The 20,059-nt window shown below is 43.1% G+C and overlaps 1 long non-coding RNA gene across 1 annotated transcript in view; it reads left to right on the top strand.

The window, feature by feature from the left end:
- The window catches only part of LOC118536322 (uncharacterized), a 32,227-nt gene that overhangs the window by 10,006 nt on the left and 2,162 nt on the right, over positions 1–20,059 (top strand). Inside the window, exon 3 of the long non-coding RNA XR_004917624.2 lies at positions 16,082–16,317. This is a non-coding gene — a long non-coding RNA (uncharacterized LOC118536322). The remainder of the gene's footprint in view (positions 1–16,081; positions 16,318–20,059) is intronic.

Below are 20,059 nucleotides of genomic sequence, written 5' to 3' on the forward strand. Positions count from 1 at the left end.
AAGCTGCCAAGACGTCCTGTCCTTGGCATACACATCCTGCAGAATCCCAGGATTATGGATTAGGTGGATTTTACTCCTGTGATTAGATTAGATTATACCACACAACTGATTATCCAGGGGGGCGGGACCTAATCACGGGAACCCTTTAAAAGTGGAGAGTTTTCTCGGGCGGGTGACAGAAGAGGAAGTCAGAGATTAGAAGCACAAGAGAGATTGAAGGGGTGGGATTGGCTTGAGGATGGAGGAGTGGCAGGGAATGTGGACAGCTTCTAGCAGCTGAGCGTGGCCCCCAGCTGACAGCAGCGAAAAAGGGACCTCAGTCCCACGGTGGCAAGGCCTGTCTTCCACCAATGACAAGAATGATCTTGGAAACAAATTTTCCTTGTGTCAAGCCAGCTGACACCTTGATTACAGTCTTGTGATGCCCAGAGCAGAGAGCCCAGCCATGGCTTGCTGGGCACGTGACCTACAGAACAATGAACTAATAAATGGGTATTGTTTTAAGCTACTGAGCTTGTGGTATTTGTTGTACAGTAATAGAAAAGTAAAGCAAAGCCATGGCATTAAGCATGTCCTGGAGACAGAACAGAGAAGAAATAAAGAGAGAGCGTTCTGCCCCTGGTTGGGCTAGGTGAGAGCATGGCAAGAAAGGGAACTCCCCTTAGGTTCTTCTTGGTAAAATGGAGATGATATGCCCACCCTCCCTCCCTCATGGGATTTTTTTTTTTAAGATTTTATTTATTATTTGAGAGAGAGAAAGAAAGAGAGTGAGCACGCACGAGTGAGGTGAAGGGCAGAGGGAGAAGCTGACTCCCTACTGAGTGGGGAGCCTGACGCAGGGTTCGATCCTGGGACTCTGGCAGACACTTAACCAACTGAGCCACCCAGGCGCCCTCCCCCATGGGATTTTTGAGGACTCCAAGTCAGGTATAAACATAAGAAACATTATAACAATATAAGCTCCAGGACTTTTATAAGATTCTTCCCAAGGATTTTCCTAAATTGAATATATAGCTTTTTGAATGAAACTTTTTTTTTTCATTCCCCAAAGATATACAGAGAGCACTTCCCCTGAGATTGAAACAAATTCTAGAGCACCCAGCTATGCACTGGGGCTTGCCTGCCAAGTACCAACAGACTATGGGACTCTGGTGAGGATAGACTCCTGTGCACTCTAAGCCTGGGACTCCTCTTCCTCAAATCTCGCAGGACTACTTGAAGGCCCTCTTAATGGGGGCAGTGGGAGTGGGCAACAGGGAGTGGAGTTAATGTACCGGGTGGGATTCAGCCAGGAAAACAGAAGCCACATTGGCTATTCCAAGAGAGAGACTTTAATATAGAGACTAGGTGTGGGAGGGCTGAAGGAGCAGAAAGGGCACACTGCCTCAGACAAGCACCATCCCCCAGGGCTGCTGGAACAAAAGGAAGAGGTTGGGAGGTTCAGAACCCAGAAATTCAGAGGACGGGCCTCTTGGAGCTGGGATGTAGATAACTGAGAAAGAAGCCCTGTCCCAGGACCGCTGAGGGGCTAAAATGAGGCCAATTCTGGGCACGTAGGAAAAAGCAGGAGTCTGGAACACTCCAGCGGCTGGGGCAAAAGGCCATGGTAGCTCTGCAGTCTCTAGGGGCAGAACCCAATAGGGGACCAAGCAGGCAAAAGAAAAAATTGTTTGTCGAGTCCAGCCCCCGCATCACCGCTTACGAAAAGGTGGGTTTGGAACCGAGAAGCAATGCCTTAATAACCAGCACAGGTGGTTTCCATTGCAGGCCAGGGAAACCCAAGGTCATCTGGAGGACTCGAAGACAGTGGCTGGGGATGCAGACGTGAGAGGTCTGGCTTATTATCAACTCCCCTTTTGCCCTCAGCAGGGATCCATGAACCAAGGTCATCTGAACAGGACAGATTTCTCTTGCAATAGAAACCCTGGGATGGAGCTAGAGGTGTGGGTGCTGGGGCGAGAGGGTACCTGTTAGTGCGTGCACTTGTGAAGGACGTTCTCCAGCAGAGCTGGGTTGACAGACTAAGCTTTTGCTTCTCCAACAAGGGTGCTTGTCCCCTGGAGGGACAAAGAAAGCCAGGAAGTACATGAAACTGCAGGATAAGCATGGTGCCTCTTAGTGGAATGTCACTTTTTCTGGAGGGTTTTTAGGGGAAATAATTTTCATATGGAAAAATGTATGACAGAATGGGATGTAAAATCTACTTTTTAGATTTAAAAAAACCTAAAGATGGTGGAAGCGGTCACTTCTGCCACCCATCCTTCTGGAGTCCTTGAAAAAGCTTGGGAAGCATTCCTCCTCCTCACGATCTGTTTGTTACCTGAGTTTTTTAATGTTCAAGGAGCGGTCTTTTTGTCTGGAGAGGACTATTTACGTTTTTTTTTTTTGTATTTGAAATTCCAACTATTTTAAAGTCATAAATATTAAAATTTCTTTTTCTTAAACCTTTGTGTTAAATTTAGAAATCTTGTTAGACTTTTTATAAACCTAATAAAACAAGATCAGGGTAATGTTAGATTAAATCAATTTGAACAGAATAATTTCCCCCAAACATCGGTCCCACTTACAAACTTAATTAAATTCCCTTAAACATTTTAAAGTCTATTTATATAATATATTTAATTTTATTAAGTGCTTTTCAAATGTCTGACAAGACAAATTTATGACCTAGTGAGCAAAACCTTTCCGAGCACTTAGATAACTCTTGTACATTCAATAAATTAAATTTGTAAACATAGTTATCTTTTTGTTCTCTTAAATATTTCAGTACTGGTTAAATATTTCTTCAAGTTTTCTTTTGCTTTTCAACTTAAAATTACAAGTCAGAAACCAATTACACCTTTCACACTGAAGTCACAAATCTAATCCGTCAGATTTTCTCATCCGCCATATTTTCTATCCCTTTCCAGAACACCTGCAGATGGTCCGAGGGATTACAAAACTGATTCCCAAAGTGAATAGAAAACTGTTGTCTCTGGCTTTGATTTGCTTCTTGATCTCTATTCAATTCCAATCTTTTCTAGGGTTGAGAAAGCATTTACCCAATTACCAGGAGCAATTGTACCCTCTTGCCTGGGTCCAGACTATTCTGGACCAGCCATTCCTGACCACAGAGCTGGTATTTAAAGCAGGGTACAGACCTGTGAGCTCCATGCTCCATGAGTCACAGATGATCATGTTGGACTCTTTCTATAACATTTGTGAAGATGGAGTTTTGCATACCCCTTTTGGGTTACATTTAACAAATTTATTTTCTGGCAGATTCATTTCTCTCTTCTTTCCTTGGCTCCTCTTGTCTGATATTTTAGAGCTTTCTCTTGCCTGAGTCTGGTCACCACTTAGAGACATTTTCATTTCTTATTTTCTGGCTCTTCCAAAAGAGCATTATACTGTTGCTAGTAGCAGGCTGGCAGATGTGGGCACATGTTTGAGCAGGCCTTGAGTGCTCCCTCTGGCCATAACCTCAGGGGCAGAAAATAGATGCTTAGTGCAAGCGAGCCAGTGTACATTCTGGAGGAGCAAGGAGAATCGGGAGTCAGCAGCCCTCACCCCCTCTCACTGCCCCTCCCGCCGTTGCCATGGAAGGGATGGAACATTTGTGCTCACCCCACAGGAGGCTGGCGCTCTAAACATGCATCTTGACATCCCCATCCCACAAGGGCTTCTGAGCTTAGGGTATGGCCTCACTCAGATTTGGATTTGAAACTTGGCTCCACACCTTAAAAAAAGCATGACTATCAGGAAAGTTATCCAACCTCTCTGATCCTATTTTCTCAACTTTAAACATATGGGATTATTGTCATAATTAGTTGAAATTATGTACATACAGCAGACAGCACTGAGCCTGGCACACAGTTAATGATAATCGCCAACTTCTTGATTCATTTTTTTTTAAAGATTTTATCTATTTATTTGAGAGAGAGAATGAGCATGGGAGGGAAGAGGGTCAGAGGGAGAAGCAGACCCCCCGCTGAGCAGGGAGCCCGATGTGGGACTCGATCTCGGGACTCCAGGATCATGACCTGAGCTGAAGGCAGTCGCTTAACCAACTGAGCCACCCAGGCGCCCCTTGATTCATTTTTATCATCCACACCTATCTTGCTCAGTGGGCTTTATCCGGTGCCTACCACAGGGCTTGGCACCAAGACTTGTTGAATGACTTCCAACGGAGCACTGGTGTTATGTCAATGCAATGATAATTGTTTTGCATAATGTATGTTTATGCTGTTGGACATAAGGGTCAAGCCACTGTCATGTGCTAAGGAGTGAAGTCATACCTAAAGGGCAAGATAATTCATTGTGTCATCCACGGGGCAAGAGGCCTGGATCCCAGAACTGGGTGGGAGAAGTGTAGGGGAGGAACAGAATGGGGTTCTTTCTTCCTCTTGGACGTGCCCACTGTCAAGATGATTAGGGAGAGGCTATGAGAAGGATGTCTACACCATATCCTCCATGTGGCCACTTTCTCTCTGATGCCCAGCCTTCTGATTCTAATTGCCATCTGAGATAGCTATTCTCTACTCCCTTAAAGGGCTGGGACCTCTTCTTTCTCTTGGTTTTTAACCTGTGACCAGAGATTCTCAACTTCATCATTATTGGCTTTTGGGACTGGATAATTCTTTGTTGCAGGGGGGCTATTGTGGACACTGTAGTAGAGTTAGCAATATCATACTGTAGGTACTGAAAACAGGGAGAGATCGAATGCTCTATTCACTGGATATCAATAGCATCTCCCCAGTTGTGACAATAAAAATGTCTCCAGACATTGCCAAATGTCCTCTGGGGAAGCCTGTTTGAGAGCTACTGAGCTAGACTGTTACTTATGTTTTTTTGTACTTACTTCCCTTGTTTGCCCTTTGGCATTTTGTAAAGTCTTCGTGAAAATTCTATCCTGTCTCAGCTGTGCTAAGGGGTAAGGAAATGTTTGTTGGATATGCACAACACAGGTTCTTTTTTTTAATATTTTATTTATTTATTTGAGAGAGAGGAAGAGAGAGGGAGAGACAGAGGGAAAGTGAGAGGGAGAAGCAGACCCCGTTGAGCAAAGAGCCCGATTCAGGGCTCGATCCCAGGACCCTGGGATCATGACCTGAGCTGAAGGCAGACACCTAACTGACTGAGCCACCCAGGTGCCCCATAACACAGGTTCTTAAAGGAGGAGTAAACAGACCTTGGAAGCTACTGGGATTGAAGGTGGCAGTAGAAATTGAAGCGAAAGAATTGTAAGGGGAAATGGAACTCTGTCGTGTCCCACCTGGAGATTCAAAGATTCAAACTTCAAATGTTCAACAACTTAAGAAGCAATGGTGGTCTTGCTTATATTGTTCTTCCCATTAGAGCTGAGTTTTATAGTTTTTAACTGGGAAGGGAAAATACAAAGGGTAAAAGTTAAACATGGCTGAAAGCTCAAGAAATAAATTTGCAAAGAACTTTATGGCCTTTCCAACTCTATCAGAAATTAAGAGGGAATGACGGTGCCGTTTCCTGATGGCCAAGCATCTGGAAATGTTTTTCCCTTGTTTTCAAGGGCACCATGGCTGACTCACAAGGGATTCTCCCTCTTGGCATCTCTTACATGGAGTGCTAGTTGCAACTTGTTGGCACAGGTAAGGTTTACGGATCTTTTAATTCCCCCCAGTTTCTTTTCCTTGTCCTTTGAAGCATTCTGCCCAGACCCCAAAATGCAAGCCAATGGAACACAATGGAATGTCTTGCAAAGCAGGTGCAAAGTTTTGGAAAAGCTTTTAATACAGATATCTCTGGACAAATGACAACTCAATCAGTATATGTCCTGGGGCTAATTTGCATTTTTAAACTCGAGATATTGTGGAATAAGTAGGGGTATTGCTGGGGGACAGTTTGCATGTTAGGTTGAGTCCAAGAAACATTATTAAATGATGGATGCCAGGGATTGGACTAGGCGTCGGGAGGGGCAGGTAGACTCAGTCCGGCAAGATGGCTGTCAGGAACGTACATGTTTTGTAAAGGAGTGAAGTCAAGCTTGAATGTAACTATGATACACTTTAACACCCTGTAGATGGCCAAAGGCCATGGGAAAGAAGAGGAGGGAGAGACTATTTCTGGCCCAGAAGGACATGGGATGGCCTCATGAATGAGAAAGATTTTGAGCTGAGTCCTGAAGCTGTGTATTATTTTGATGGATGGAGACGGCTGGTGGGAGCAGGGCACGGTACTAGGGAGGAATGGAATAGTACAAGCAAAGGTAGGATGGGAAGGATGGGAAGGATGGGAAAAGCTCTATTCCAGTTAAAGGGATTTTAGGCATCAGGGAGCAACATGGGGAAAACTTGTGGGGCCAGAGGAATCCCAAAATATCAGGCTAGGCTTTTTTTGCTGTGGAAAGGCAAATGTTATGATCGTTTTAGAGAGAATTTGTGGGGAGGGGAGGTAGCTAGAAGGAACTGTCCTTGGTCTCTTTTCTCCAGGGGTAGCTGCTCACCCAGGGGCCCATCCCATCCCAGCTCCAGCTGGAGGTCATGCCTGCCTGTATACACACCAACTACCTCTCCAAGCCCATGCAAGAAGCTCCGACATAACAGCGGTTGCCTCTGGGGCAGGGAAATGAAGGACAGGCATGGGAAAGAGAATTACCTTTCATTGTATGCCCTTTTGTATCTTTAAAAATATTTTTTTATTGAAGTCTAATTAACATACAGTGTTATATTAGTTTCAGATGTATAGTATGATGATTCAACAATTCTACACATTACCTTTTTGTATCTTTTACATTCATTATGATATGCTTATATTTTCTGTTTGAAATAGCACATATTAAAAATTAAAGAACCACAAGCTCGTATTCAAAAGTTTGCAAAGCTTGTAATTCTACTTCTGTTAATATTTTAAGCATTTCCCTCTGGTCTTTACTTACATATGCACATATCTGATGAAGTTGGGATTATATTTTGTAAACTGTATCTTCTTTGACATTTATGATAACTTCATGAGCATTTTCCCATTTTACTCTCTATCCTCTCAAAAATATTTTTTCCATTGGGAGGTATATCATAATTTAATCATTTCCAATGTTGAACTTTTGGCTTGTACCTAATATTTTGGACGTTGTCGAAATAGTCTCCTTATTAATAGAAGCCTTTTGCTAACCTTCTATGCTGGTCAGTTCTTGTATGACTCACCACTGGAAATATAAATGAGCTCTTCCTTATCCGACTAAAGTGTAAAAGTGAGAAAAGAAGTTACACCTATACAAATTTTTGTATTCTTAAAGACCCACTTAACAGATCACTAAGTACTTCAGTTAAAAATAGACATGTGAATGGATCTCTACAGACTTTAAGGATGGTTTCTCCAGTAGAAAGAAAAGTCTCCCTAATTTTAGTTTGAATTATTAGCATTACAATTGGCTAAATAATTCCTGCTGTTTAGGGCTTTGATAAAGGGGAGAGTGGGGAAGGCCTTAGCAAGGTGGAGAGAGACCTTTTTGCCTGGATATTAAATTTCTTATTGTCAAGGATAGTTACATAAAAAGTACAGCTTTATTGAGATATAATTTACATGCCATAAAATCCATCCTCTTAAAATGTGCAATTCAGTGAGGTTTTTTGTTTTGTTTTGTTCTGTTTTGGCATAGTCACAAAATGACACACCCAACACTACTCATTCCAGAACATTTTCACCACTCCAAAAAGAAATCCCATACCCCTTAGCAATTATTCCCTACTTCCTGCCCCTCTCCCCAACTGCTAATCTACTTTCTGTCTCTGGATTTGCCTAAACTGGACATTTCATATACACGAAATCAATAATATGTGGCCTTTTGTGACTGGCTTCTTTCATTTAGTATAATGTTTCCAAGGTTCATTCATGCTAAAGCATATATTAGGAAAGCACTTTAAAAAAAAAAACCCACATCTTTCTTATTTAAAAAAGAAAAATTCTTCTAATTAGTTTCTGACAGGTATAACATTGCATTCTTACCAGAGGCTCTTCTCCTTTCCTTTCCTTTCCTTTCCCTTCCCTTCCTCTCTCTCTCTCTCTTCCTTCCCCCCTCTCTCTCTCCCTTTCCCTCTCTCCCTCTTTTTTCTTATGGAAAATAACCATCTGCCTGCTCAAAGCTCTTCAGGTCTTCTTAGCACATCTTAATGATCACATCCTTCACCTCTTTCCCCTTTTCTGCTCCAGTCCCCATTCCTTGCAGGCTAATTTAAAAAAAACAAAAAGGAACAATCTCTCTCTTTTTTTTAGCACACGGCTTCCTCATCTGTATCTGCTGACTGATCATAGGAAAACTTACCTTATTCTGGGAGTGATGGTGGAGGACCTCCCATCTGGACAATGTTCTAAGAAGGGCAGACAAACGCTTTTTGTGCAGAAAGCCAGAATTTTCTTAAATAACCTAGAAACATGCATCTGCTCAGTGCATGACACCACATGAGATGCTCTGTGGAGAAAATCGAAGACCTGCTCTAAGTAGCTTATATTCTACAAAGAGATCTACAACACTCTTGATGATAATTCTTCATAGTTGTTCATTGGGCTACACTCCTAGATAGTAAACTCCTTAAAGACTGGAACATGTTCTGTTACCCTTCCCAACACCTACCATGCTTTCACAAAGTTGGTCTTAGTTTTGTTAGGATGCCCTAAAGGAAATGTAGATAAAGTGCTGAGAAAAGTCAGATGAAGGATGGGTTACTTCTGGCTGGCGAGGCCCCAGAAGGCTTCATGGGGCAAAAGGTTTCTGCGGCAGGCAGTGAAGAATGAGCAGGATTCTAGCCTGTGGACTTGGAAAGAGAATTCTAGGAAATGAGGAAGTGTAGGTGAAACAGTGGGAGGCATGGAAAGGAAACCAGGAGTAAAGTTGACGTTGAAATAGAAAAGGAGGAAGTGGAGCAGATCACAGCAGATGGCCTAAACTTGCAAGTAAGGAAAGAAGCAAACAAGCTCTCAAGAGCATATTCAAAAGAGGAAAGAAATGGTGGTGGAATTGGGTCCAGAGAAGTGTGGAAAAGGTTTGGCTGTAGGATATGGGTTGGCAACTCAAATAGACATTAAGACATGATATCTTAAGGTGCTAGCGGGTCACACAAGTGGAGAGATCTACAAATATTGGACTGCAAATCTACAAATATTAGATCTACAAATATTAGTTGAATTAAGAAATTCAACTAATTTCTTAAACATGTTGGTGCACATGTTTTACATTTTAATAATTTGTATTATATTAAAAATCACAATGTAGTATACATTCCTTATTCATCATCTAGTCCACAAATATTATTAAGCACTGTTTTAGATTCTGGGGGCACAGCAGTGAGCAAGATAGACAAGATTCCTGCCTTTTTGAACATTTACCTTCTAGTAGGGGAGACAGACAATAAACAATGAAAAAACAGAAGTAACAGAAATGTGTCGAATATTAGCAGAAACAAGTGTAGTGTAGTTAAACATCATTAATTCGAAACCATTTATTCAAAATAATACATGTTAACAATGGCCTGTTTTCTAACTAACTAATCAATAACTGTTTTCTTTTTTTCCCCTTTTTTATTATTATGTAATCACCATACATTACATCATTAGTTTTTGATGTAGTGTTCCATGATTCATTGTTTGCATATAACACCCAGTGCTCCATGCAGAATGTGCCCTCTTTAATACCCATCACCAGGCTAACCCATCCTCCCACTCCCCTCCCCTCTAGAACCCTCAGTTTGTTTCTCAGAGTCCATAGTCTCTCATGGTTCATCTCCCCCTCCAAATTCCCCCCCTTTATTCTTCCCCTCCTGCTATCTTCTTCTTTTTTTTTGCCATTTGCAACGAAGTGGACGGAACTGGAGGGTACTTTGCTGAGCGAAATAAGTCAATCAGAGAAAGACATGTATCAATAACTGTTTTCTAATACAAATATTAGAAAATCCAAACAGTTCAATCAAAGCCTATTTTCTCTAGTGCTTCATACATCCGATTAATAAGGTTTTATTGTAGGGAGGCAGGAAGTTATTCGGCACAACATGAAAGGCAGTCTGAAAACGTTGGAGACACGGCAGCACGAGTCTATTTATAATTAATTTCCAGAGAATCATGCTAAGAGTCATAAAGTCTTGGCAACGCTAGATAACACTGTGATGTTTCCCTCTTAGAGGTGTTTATGTGCATATTTAGATGCATCAGATGCAGATACATAGGACATTGCTCCTACTTTCAAAAGAGCTCCCAGTCTAGAGGAAGAACCCAGTAGAAACCCAGCAAAATCCGCTGTGTAACACTGGTTCCAGGTACAGCCCCAGCTCTCCCGGCAAGGCTCGGCACTCAGTAAATATCACAAACGACTACTGAACTAACTGCCTTCAAGAACGGGGCCGGTGGGTCCTGCTCATGTAGAAAGCACTGCATTAACAAAGGTGAAGAGGAAGTAGGTATAGAGGGAAGGAACTAATGTTTATTGCATTCTTAACATAACATTTGTCATGCAGTAGATACTCTATAAATATTTGTTCAGTGAATAGGCATCCTCGTTAGAAAATCATTACAGCCATTTCGTAGTTACAGAAACTGAGACACGGAGAGATTAAATAATATTTCAAAAGTTACTTAACCAGTAGTGGTGGTTAGATATGGACCCCAGGCTGTCTGCAGAGCAGGCTTATCTGCCACTGTGTGACTAGAGGGCCCACGTGTGGCTGAGGTAGAAGGTGTCACTTCAAGCCAGAGGGGGGACTGGACTGCAGCAGTCTCTAAACGGACATCCTAAGGCACATACACAGTCTTCAGTGACAAGCCACCCGAGATGTTTAAGTAGGAGAGTGATGCCAGCAGTCTTTATTTCAGGGATATGGGTGCGACAGGGTGGCCGGTGGGGGGCGGGGGCTGTGGTGGAGAAAGTAACCTGACAGACAAGTGAGGAAGCACGGCTGCAGGGCTGATGAGGAGGAATATGAGCCTGAGCAGGGGCTGGGGCAGTGGAAAGGGGGACTACGCTGGATGAGACCTGGAGATGCATGGTGGGGGTGGGTAGGGGGCCAGTCATCAGTGCTCACTGGCAGATGGATTTGAGAGAAAGGAAGGGATGCAGGATGGGGCTGGGATTTCTAGCTTGGGTGAAGGACAATGTCATTAGCTGAAACAGGGGCTATAAGAAAAGGAATGCAGCTGGTGGGCAGAAGGTAAGGTTTGGGCCCTTCCAGTGGACATGTCCAAAGAGAGATGTATGATGGACAGCAGGAAGAGCTGGGAGCCAGGGAGAGTTGCAGAACCAGAAAGGGCTAGAAACCTCCAGCCTGGGGACGCCTGGGTGGCTCAGCCCGAGAAGTGAGAAGCTTCTGCCTTTGGCTCAGGTCGTGATCGGGGTCCTGGGATGGAGGACCCCCCACCCCGCCGCTCAGCGGGGAGTCCTCTTCTCCCTGCCCCTCTCCCCCTGCTCATGCGCTCTCTCTTGCTCTCACTCTCTCTCAAATAAATAAGTCTTTAAAAAGAAAGTAAGAAAGAAAAGAAACCTCCAGTCTGTACGAGGCAGTTGGGGTCAGAAGGGTGACAGGGTCAGGGAGAGGGGGGAGAGAAAAGCGAAGAGAAGAAAAGGCAGAGGAGGAGGAGTCCGCAAACAAGGCTCAGGAGCGAAGGGCAGGGCTGCGGAACGAGGCCCGGGGGAGAAGGGTTACACAAGCCAAGGGAAGAGCCAGGTCCTGGTTTGGGCTGACAGAAGGTTCTTGATGATCCTGGTGATTTCAGCTTCCCAGGAACGGGTGGGGCCAGGAGCGGATGGGGCAAAGCCCGGAATGTGAGCACAGCCTATTGTATCTGAGGCCCGCAGCTAGGAAAGGAGAGACTCGGGACAGGGGAGTACTGCGGAGGGAGAAAGCTCAGTGGGATGCTGCGTGCGTCGCAGGGCTGGCGGATGCCCCGGGCACTGCCGCTTTCTGAACGTGGAGGGGGGAATCAGACGGAGCAGTAGCATCCTTTTTATCATTGTTAAAAGATGGGAATATCGCAATATTACTGTCCTCGGGGGATGTCCTACTGATTGCTTTACAATGATGCTCTCTTTGGAACGGATAAACATAGGACTGGGTTTATAGCAAAGGCAGTAGCAGGTGGCTTAAGTGCCTCAATTCGTGAACCAGGCTGTCCTAGGCTCAAAGCCCAGGTCTGCCACGTACTGTGTGGCATAAGGTAAGTTATTTAACCTCCCGGTGGCCCAGTTTCCTCATCTGAAAACAAGAGTAATGACAGGACCACTTGATACACTTGATAGGATTGTTATGAGCAGTATTGAAACCGATGAAACGATATGAATGACTCGGAACAATGCTGGTGCAGAGCCAGACCCATGGGAGTCTTTAGCTGCTACTGTTAATTGTTATGCCAAGGATCTTGGGCATCAGCACCGGAAAGAACCCTGGATTTTAACTGACCACGATCTTTCCACCTACCACCAGCCTATGTTGCTGCTACCATTGCTTTGGCTGTTCTTTCTCAACGTGAAATGCTTTAAATTTTGCATGTAACAGACCCTGTAAATTAATATTTGCTCTTCCAGATTAAAAGAAGCTGTTCTTTTTTTTTTTTTAAAGATTTTTTTATTTACTAATTTGAGAGAGAGCATGAGTGAGAGCACGAGCAGGGGGAGGGGCAGAGGGAGAGGGAGAAGCACTCCCCGCAGAGCAGGGAGCTCGACCCTATGTGGAGCTCAGGGCTCTATTCCAGGACCCTGGGACCATGACCTGAGCCAAAGGCAGCCGCTTAACTGACTGAGCCACCCAGGCACCCCAAAAGAGGCTGTTTTTAAGTGGAAAAAACAACAGCCTTTCCTGCAGGGTAATAAGGACGAAGACACCTTTTAGGAGAAACTGGTTTTGGTATAGTAAAACTCTGAAGTGCGTTGCTCATAATGGTAAAATGAAATAAGTATAATATGGGGGGGTTCTCCATGCCAGTAAATACATTACTGTTTGGGGAAGCTATATATATGCTTCATATCTTTCTTAAAACATTCTTCTTCTAAAACACTCCAAAGCACCAAAGTAAAAACATCTGGTACCAGGCAGTATGCAAAAACTAGCCTTTTATCTTGCAGCGATTTCTGAGGGCCCCTGGGGTTATTATTTGGAATTGCTCTCTCTCACTGCCACCTGCTGGCAAGGCGCCAGATGACTTACAGTCCGTGACCACACTGGTTGGCTTCTGAGTGCTCCCCAAAGGTTGCAAAAAGATGTCCTCATTTCTTCCGATTAAGAAAATACATTTTAATTTACATCCAGGGCCAGGTCCTGGTTTCATGAGCTGTAGCTTATTCAATTTGAATAACATTCTTTAACACTCTTTCTTTTTATTTTTTAATTTTTTTTATTTTTTAAAGATTTTATTTATTTATTTGACAGAGAGAGAGATAGTGAGAGCAGGAACACAAGCAGGGGGAGTGGGAGAGGGAGAAGCAGGCTTCCTGCCGAGCAGGGAGCCCGATGTGGGCCTCGATCCCAGGACCCTGGGACCATGACCTGAGCCGAAGGCAGACGCTTAACGACTGAGCCACCCAGGCGCCCTCTTTAACACTCTTTCAAACATTAGTTGTCACTTCATTAAAAAATGATTTGGGGGGCACCTGGGTGGCTCAGTAGGTTAAGCCTCTGCCTTTGGCTCAGGTCATGATCCTAGGGTTCTGGGATCGAGTCCCGCATCAGGCTCCTTGCTCAGCAGGGAGCCTGCTTCTCCTCTGTCTGCCTCCCCCTGCATATACTCTCTCTCACTCTCTCTCTCTGTCAAATAAATAAAATCATTAAAAAAATGATTTTGTAATACTTCCTCAGTGAGAATAGAAAGATAATTCAGCTTTTACTTGATCATGGTTCACCAAAGTTTGTTTACTTTTGATAGTTGAGAAGGATTTTCCTCAGCTTCACAATTCATTTGCAACGTCATGTACATACTGAGGTTTGTGGTCAAATCTGGGGAAGTCTATCGTTCTTGTACCAGCGGTAAGATTTCAGGACATTTTCTAGCTTCCTTGTACAGTACAGTGTCTAATCTGGAGTACTGTTTGAAAGGACAGCACTTATTAACCATTTTGGCTCTGTGAGCCTTGTAGGGGTATACTATGATTTCCCTTATCATTTTAGATGGCACTATTTCATATCAAGTGAGCAAGAAATTTAAATATTTTTCCAATTAAATATATTTTTCTCCTCTTCATTATTGGGATTATCAAACAGCCCAAAAACCTATTTATTACTTCTATCTGAAATGTATCTCTTCCTCTTGATGAATTACTGCTTTTGGTATGATCTGAAATTTTCTATCACAAGTTGCTTCTCCATGTCAGACTAATTTCTTTTGATTTCATTCTTCATAGTAACCACTTTTGTTTCATATTCTACTAACTTTTTATCCCAATTTTCTTTCAAAAGGGTAACTATGTGAGGTGATGGATGTGTTAAGTAACTTTATTTTGGGGGTAATCATTTCACAATATATACATATATCATATCATCACATTGTACACCTTAAATTTATACAATTTCATTTGTCAGTTACATTTCAATAACACTGGACAATGTTTTTCTTTCAGTTCTTTAATAAATAAATAAGAAGTCCGATGATATCTCATTTTGCTGAAACTTTCCAAAACACTTTCCAAATTGCAGGTAACATGACACATTTCCCACTCAATTTCTCCTTAGCAGGATCCCAAAACTTCGTTCAGATGCTCTAATGCCCTTGGCAGGTGGAACATGTGACAGACAGGAAGCTGAAGTGGAAAGGGACAGCTGTCTGCACCAATTGTGGTTAAAATAGTTTACTTTTGAGAATTGTATGTAAATGTATGCCCATGTGAGCACCTTGCTGGGGCCCCTTGCAGGGGGCATTAGGTCCACTGGAAATCTCCACACCTTACCTTAATTACTTCTGTTCCCAGGAAGTGCCGCGGTTCCAGGACAACTTTGTATTACTTGCTGATTCTGTTCTGCAGTTCCTGTCTGTGCAGAAAACTGTTTTAATTTAAATTGGGTGGATAGAAAGTCAGTCTAAAATAGAGAAAATTCAGAATTAAGAGATTAGGAGATATTAGAATTAGGAGATATTTTTAAATATACTTTTTACAGTGTAAGCTAGAAAACAAGACACTGGTCTGGTTCTGTCCCTGAAACAAATTGACCTTGATTCATCTGTAAAGTGACTTTACTCGTCTCTAAAGTGAGAGTACTGGGGTATCCGCTGAACTAAATAACTAGATGATTTTTATGATCTTTTTTGACTCAAAACCTCTGTAAACTTGATGTACATATATACACACACTGGGTTGTTTCTAAGAAGAGAGCAAATCAGATCTTTTTCTAAAAAATGAACTTGCAGTAATTATTTATAATTAGGGAGATTATTTCTTATTTGTGTGATACTAGGCTTGAACACTTTGATTATAATAAACAGTCTAGGGGTGCCTGGGTGGCTCAGTCGTTAAGCGTCTGCCTTCGGCTCAGGTCATGATCCCAGGGTCCTGGGATCGAGCCCCACATCGGGCTCCCTGCTCAGCGGGAAGCCTGCTTCTCCCTCTCCCACTCCCCCTGCTTGTGTTCCCTCTCTCGTTGTGTCTCTCTCTGTCAAACAAATAAATAAAATCTTAAGAAAAAAAAAACGGTCTAAACATTTGCTTTAGTCACAATCTTATATATTATTAATTGACCTAGAATCCCACATTCTCCTGTTATAGTACATAATATACTTACAGCCCAGTTGCACAGTGATTACCACTGATTTAATATTGTCCAATGAATATTGTATGTATATACGTATATAGTATTATGCAAACATTGTTGTGTCATTAGGCTTTTTTTTTATTGTTGAAAAATATGCCACCTTCTAGGGAAAAATACTGTTTTAAAAATAACTTAAATAAAAGATAAAAGTCATTTTGCTTTAATCTGATTTGCAATCCTAAATTTTATTGTCCCTTAGAGAAGATTGATGCTATTTCCACCATGGCTAGCCAGGTTGCAAAATCTTTAGATTTCTGAAAGCAAGTGTTGAGGCTTAAAGTGTTGGGTCGCTGGTTTATTCTCTCCTAGAAGGCCCTGGGCTCATTGTGCAAACTCATTTCATCTCTCTCCAGCAACCTGCTTTGCACTCTAGAGATCTCTGGGAAGAACGGTGCCAGGATTCCTTCTGATGCGACCTTTGCCCTCCTCCAATGCCTCCTGGACAATGTATGTCATAACTAAGATGGGCTGATGAGATGATTTTTCCCAGGACAAGAAAGTGCACTGCAGCTTCCATCACCAGGCAGAGGATCAGCTAGAATAACCGAGCACGTCTGTTCAATGGGCCTCTTATTTCAAGTTGGCCTTAGTAAGTACCCCGTGACATAGACAATCCAGTGCACACATGGTTCAGAATGCCACATATTGGGGGAGGGACTTCTTGGTCCCTAAGGACACCCAATAGGTAACACAGCATGCCACCTTGCTCAAGTCTCCCCAAGGTGCTACTGATTTGGGAAGGAATTCTTAGCATACAATGCTCAGTCCTTCCTCCTGCCCTTCTCTCTGGAATCAACCTGCAGAAAGCGGATGCTCTGTTCTGCAATTGGCCACCCAATAAAGGATCTGCCTGGTGGGTTGAGACCTGTGGTTTTCTAGGGTGCTGGTAGCTGTGTGGGTGAGTCTGCCTACTTCTTGAGTTGTTATTAGGACATCCATTGTTGCTGCATATCTAAACCACATGCTCCTATTCAGCTTTTTCCAGTAATTAAGCTGCTAGTTTTTTCTTCTTCATCTGCTTGCTTCCTTTGTATTTCTCAGTTGGTTCAGGTATTGGGTGGGGAAGAATGGTGTTATTTATTGATTCCTTCAAACTGCCACGCTGTGTGTCAAGACACAGGGAACTACATTAATCAAGACAGAGTTCCTTCCCAGGGTGAGTGGACAATCTAGCAACTATGAAGATAAAAAAATTATGAATTCGCCTGGGCCACATATTGCCAAACTGGGCAATTCCAACTCTTTCCCCCTTCATCCACCAGCACAAGCTGAGATTCCACCTCTGGATGAGCCATCACACGGGACTACTCCTGGCCCTAACTGCATGTGATGAAGCTAATGGCGTGGGCAGTATTGCAAAATGTGTTCTGTGTGTGTGTCAGAATGGGAGAGAATAGAAAATGAGATGAGAGAAGACGAGAAGGAAGCTAGCTGGAACTATTTCAAGCTGATTCTGGTGCTGAACTCGTTTTAACTTGCCAGGGAGCAGTGCCGTACATTATCACATCTGCCTGGTCCTTTTCCCATAAGTTAGTGAGCTTCCTTTGAGCGTGTGTTAAGTGACAGGTACATTTCTCATGCTTTGTCTTTGGGTTCAAGGTTTCTTCAGTAGACTCTGCTGGCGTGCTTGGTGAAACTTCTGTTTTAGATCAACTGCTCACTCCCTGAACTCCATATACAACTTTGCTTTTCCTGACTGTCCCTTTTCTAGATGTCACTCCATTGATCTGGAATGGGTTTCTCCCAATCCCTGCCTTTTGTAACCCTTTCCATTCCTCCAAGCCCATCTGCCTTGGTCACCTTAGTGATGTGAGATTTTGCTCTACGTATGAAGGACCCTTTCTTTACTTAAATGTTTCCTTAATAAGCTACCTGCTGAATTTCATTTTCTTCTTGAAGTTTCTCTAGTGGGACCCCTGAACTGGTCTTTCATAGTTCTGTCATGTAGGAGTCTAGTAGAAAATGATTTCACAGACACAGCAGTGATCTCTTACACTTCTCAAAAGACACACATATGGATATCTATTTGATTCATTTGTTCAAGTATTTTGTTTCGGCTCAAGTTATATACTCCTGGAGGGATGTTATTTTGCATCTTCTAAGATACCTATTTAACAATTGGGGTTCAATTAACGGCAGGAGAGAATGAACAAATCCCCTCCCCCCTCTGCCAAATTCTGGAAGACGTGTCAAAGAAATCTACTATGAACCTTAAATGCTCTATCCTAAAACTTCATATGCATTTTGCATCCTTCTCTGTAGTATATCCACATTTATTGTAACATAAAAGCGTGATGAAATGCTCACACTGAGTGACCATAGTGCTCTGAAAAGATGTGCAATAATGAACTGCTGAGTCTCCGTATTTCTGATACACTGCTGCTCACCCACGTTCCATATTCCAGTTTGAGAAGCACGGCTAATAGATGTTCAATGAATACTTACTGGATGAATACGTGATATCCAAATCTGATAACGTGAATGAAATTCTTGTATTTAGGTAACTCCTTCCAGAAATTTATGTATCGGGTCACAGTCTTCCGAGGGAGCTAACCTGAAGCATGATATGTTTGATCCGTATCTCTTTCAAGTCAGACCAGTTAGCGCATGGATGCCATCATTTTTTATGTTCTACAATTACCCTCACTTTGTAGGTGGGAAAATGGAGGCTTAGGCATGTAAACGAGCACCGCATTAGTCTATGTGTAAATAGACTGTAACAGCCATGGCTCCAAGGGCCCGCGGGTCTGCTCCCTCCCGTGAGGGACCGCGGCGCTTTCCACACTGGGCTGGGATTACCTGAGCACTTTGGCTCCGCCACTGGACCACGAGCTCCTCCCTTGCTGGGGCTCTGTCCTGATGCCCTCTGTGCACTCATGGATCATGGCAGCCCCACGGACACAGCGGGCTCCCAGGAAATGTTAGAATGAACAAGTAAGAATGTATAAATCGAAGAAAATGCTGAATGATTCTTGATTTTCCAAGCCTGTCTTCTAAGTAAGTCTTTTTTGTAACCTGTGCTACCATAGTGCTCTTGAATATAAGTCTAAATGAAAGAAAACCTGATGCTTATATTATAATGTGAACTCAGTATTTCTCGAGACTTTCTAGGTCTACTTTTACTGTATTGAAAGCGTTCACTCAAGCAGATCTTTACTTTGGCCCACATGATTGATTTCCTTTTCACTCTTTGCGAAGCCCTCTTGGCCCATGCCGCAGTAATTGTTTCTGTTGGTCTCTGAGAACAGGCACTTCCTGCTCTGTTGTTGCAGGAACACAACCTGCCTTGTCTCCTGTGGGGACGATGGTTATCATCTTGATCACGACACTTACAGGACTCGGAGTAGAAACTGGCTCCAGGTAGATATAACAAGAATCCCTTGCTAACTATTTTTAAATGCACAGATTGAAATTCTACAACTTACACTAGTTCTTTTTTTTTTTTTAAGATTTTATTTATTTATTTGTCAGAGAAAGAGAGGGAAAGAGATGGAGAGCAGAAGGCAGAGGGAGAAGCAGTTTCCCCGCTGAGCAAGGAGCCCGATGCGGGACTTGATCCCAGGACCCCAGGATCATGACCAGAGCCATAGGCAGATGCTTAACCGACTGAGCCACCCAGGCGTCCCACACTAGTTTTTGTTTCTGTTTTTTAAGATTTTATTTATTTATTTGATAGAGAGTGTGAGGGGGGAGGGGCAGAGGAGGGGTAGAAAGAACCTGAAGCAGACGCTGCACTGAGCGTGGAGCGGGGCTCGATCTCACGACCCTGAGGTTATGACTTGAGCTGAAACCAAGAGTCAGATTCTCAACCAACTGAGCCACCCAGGTGCCCCTATACTAAAAGCAGATTTATTGAGATTTAGTTCACATACCATAAAATCCCCCTATTTAAAGTATATAAGTCCATGGCTTTTGGGGTATTCACAGAGTTGTGCAACCACCAACCCCCCCCAGTTCTGGACCATTTCTCATCACCCCAAAAAGAAACTTTGTATCTTTCAACCATCACTCCCTAACCCTGACGCCTGCCCCAACCATGTGCACAATGAGATAGCTCTGTTGCAATTATAAGAAGCTACTTTGTTTGAATGTGAGCTGGTCAAGATTATTGTGTTTTCAAGTGACAGAAACCTGAATCAGACTGGCTTGGGCAAAAGGGAGGATTTATTGTCTAACACGATCCATGGATGCATTGAACAAGCAAACTTTGGGCAGGGCAAACATGCAGCTGGATTTTAGAAACAAATAGAAAGAGGGACTTGAATACTGCCAAGACTCTTTTCTTTGCCCTTCTTTTCATGTTGTCATTTGTCTCACTGCAAACCACTTTC

This window comes from Halichoerus grypus, chromosome 3 (genome assembly GCF_964656455.1).
Source record: "Halichoerus grypus chromosome 3, mHalGry1.hap1.1, whole genome shotgun sequence".
NCBI lineage: Eukaryota > Metazoa > Chordata > Mammalia > Carnivora > Phocidae > Halichoerus > Halichoerus grypus.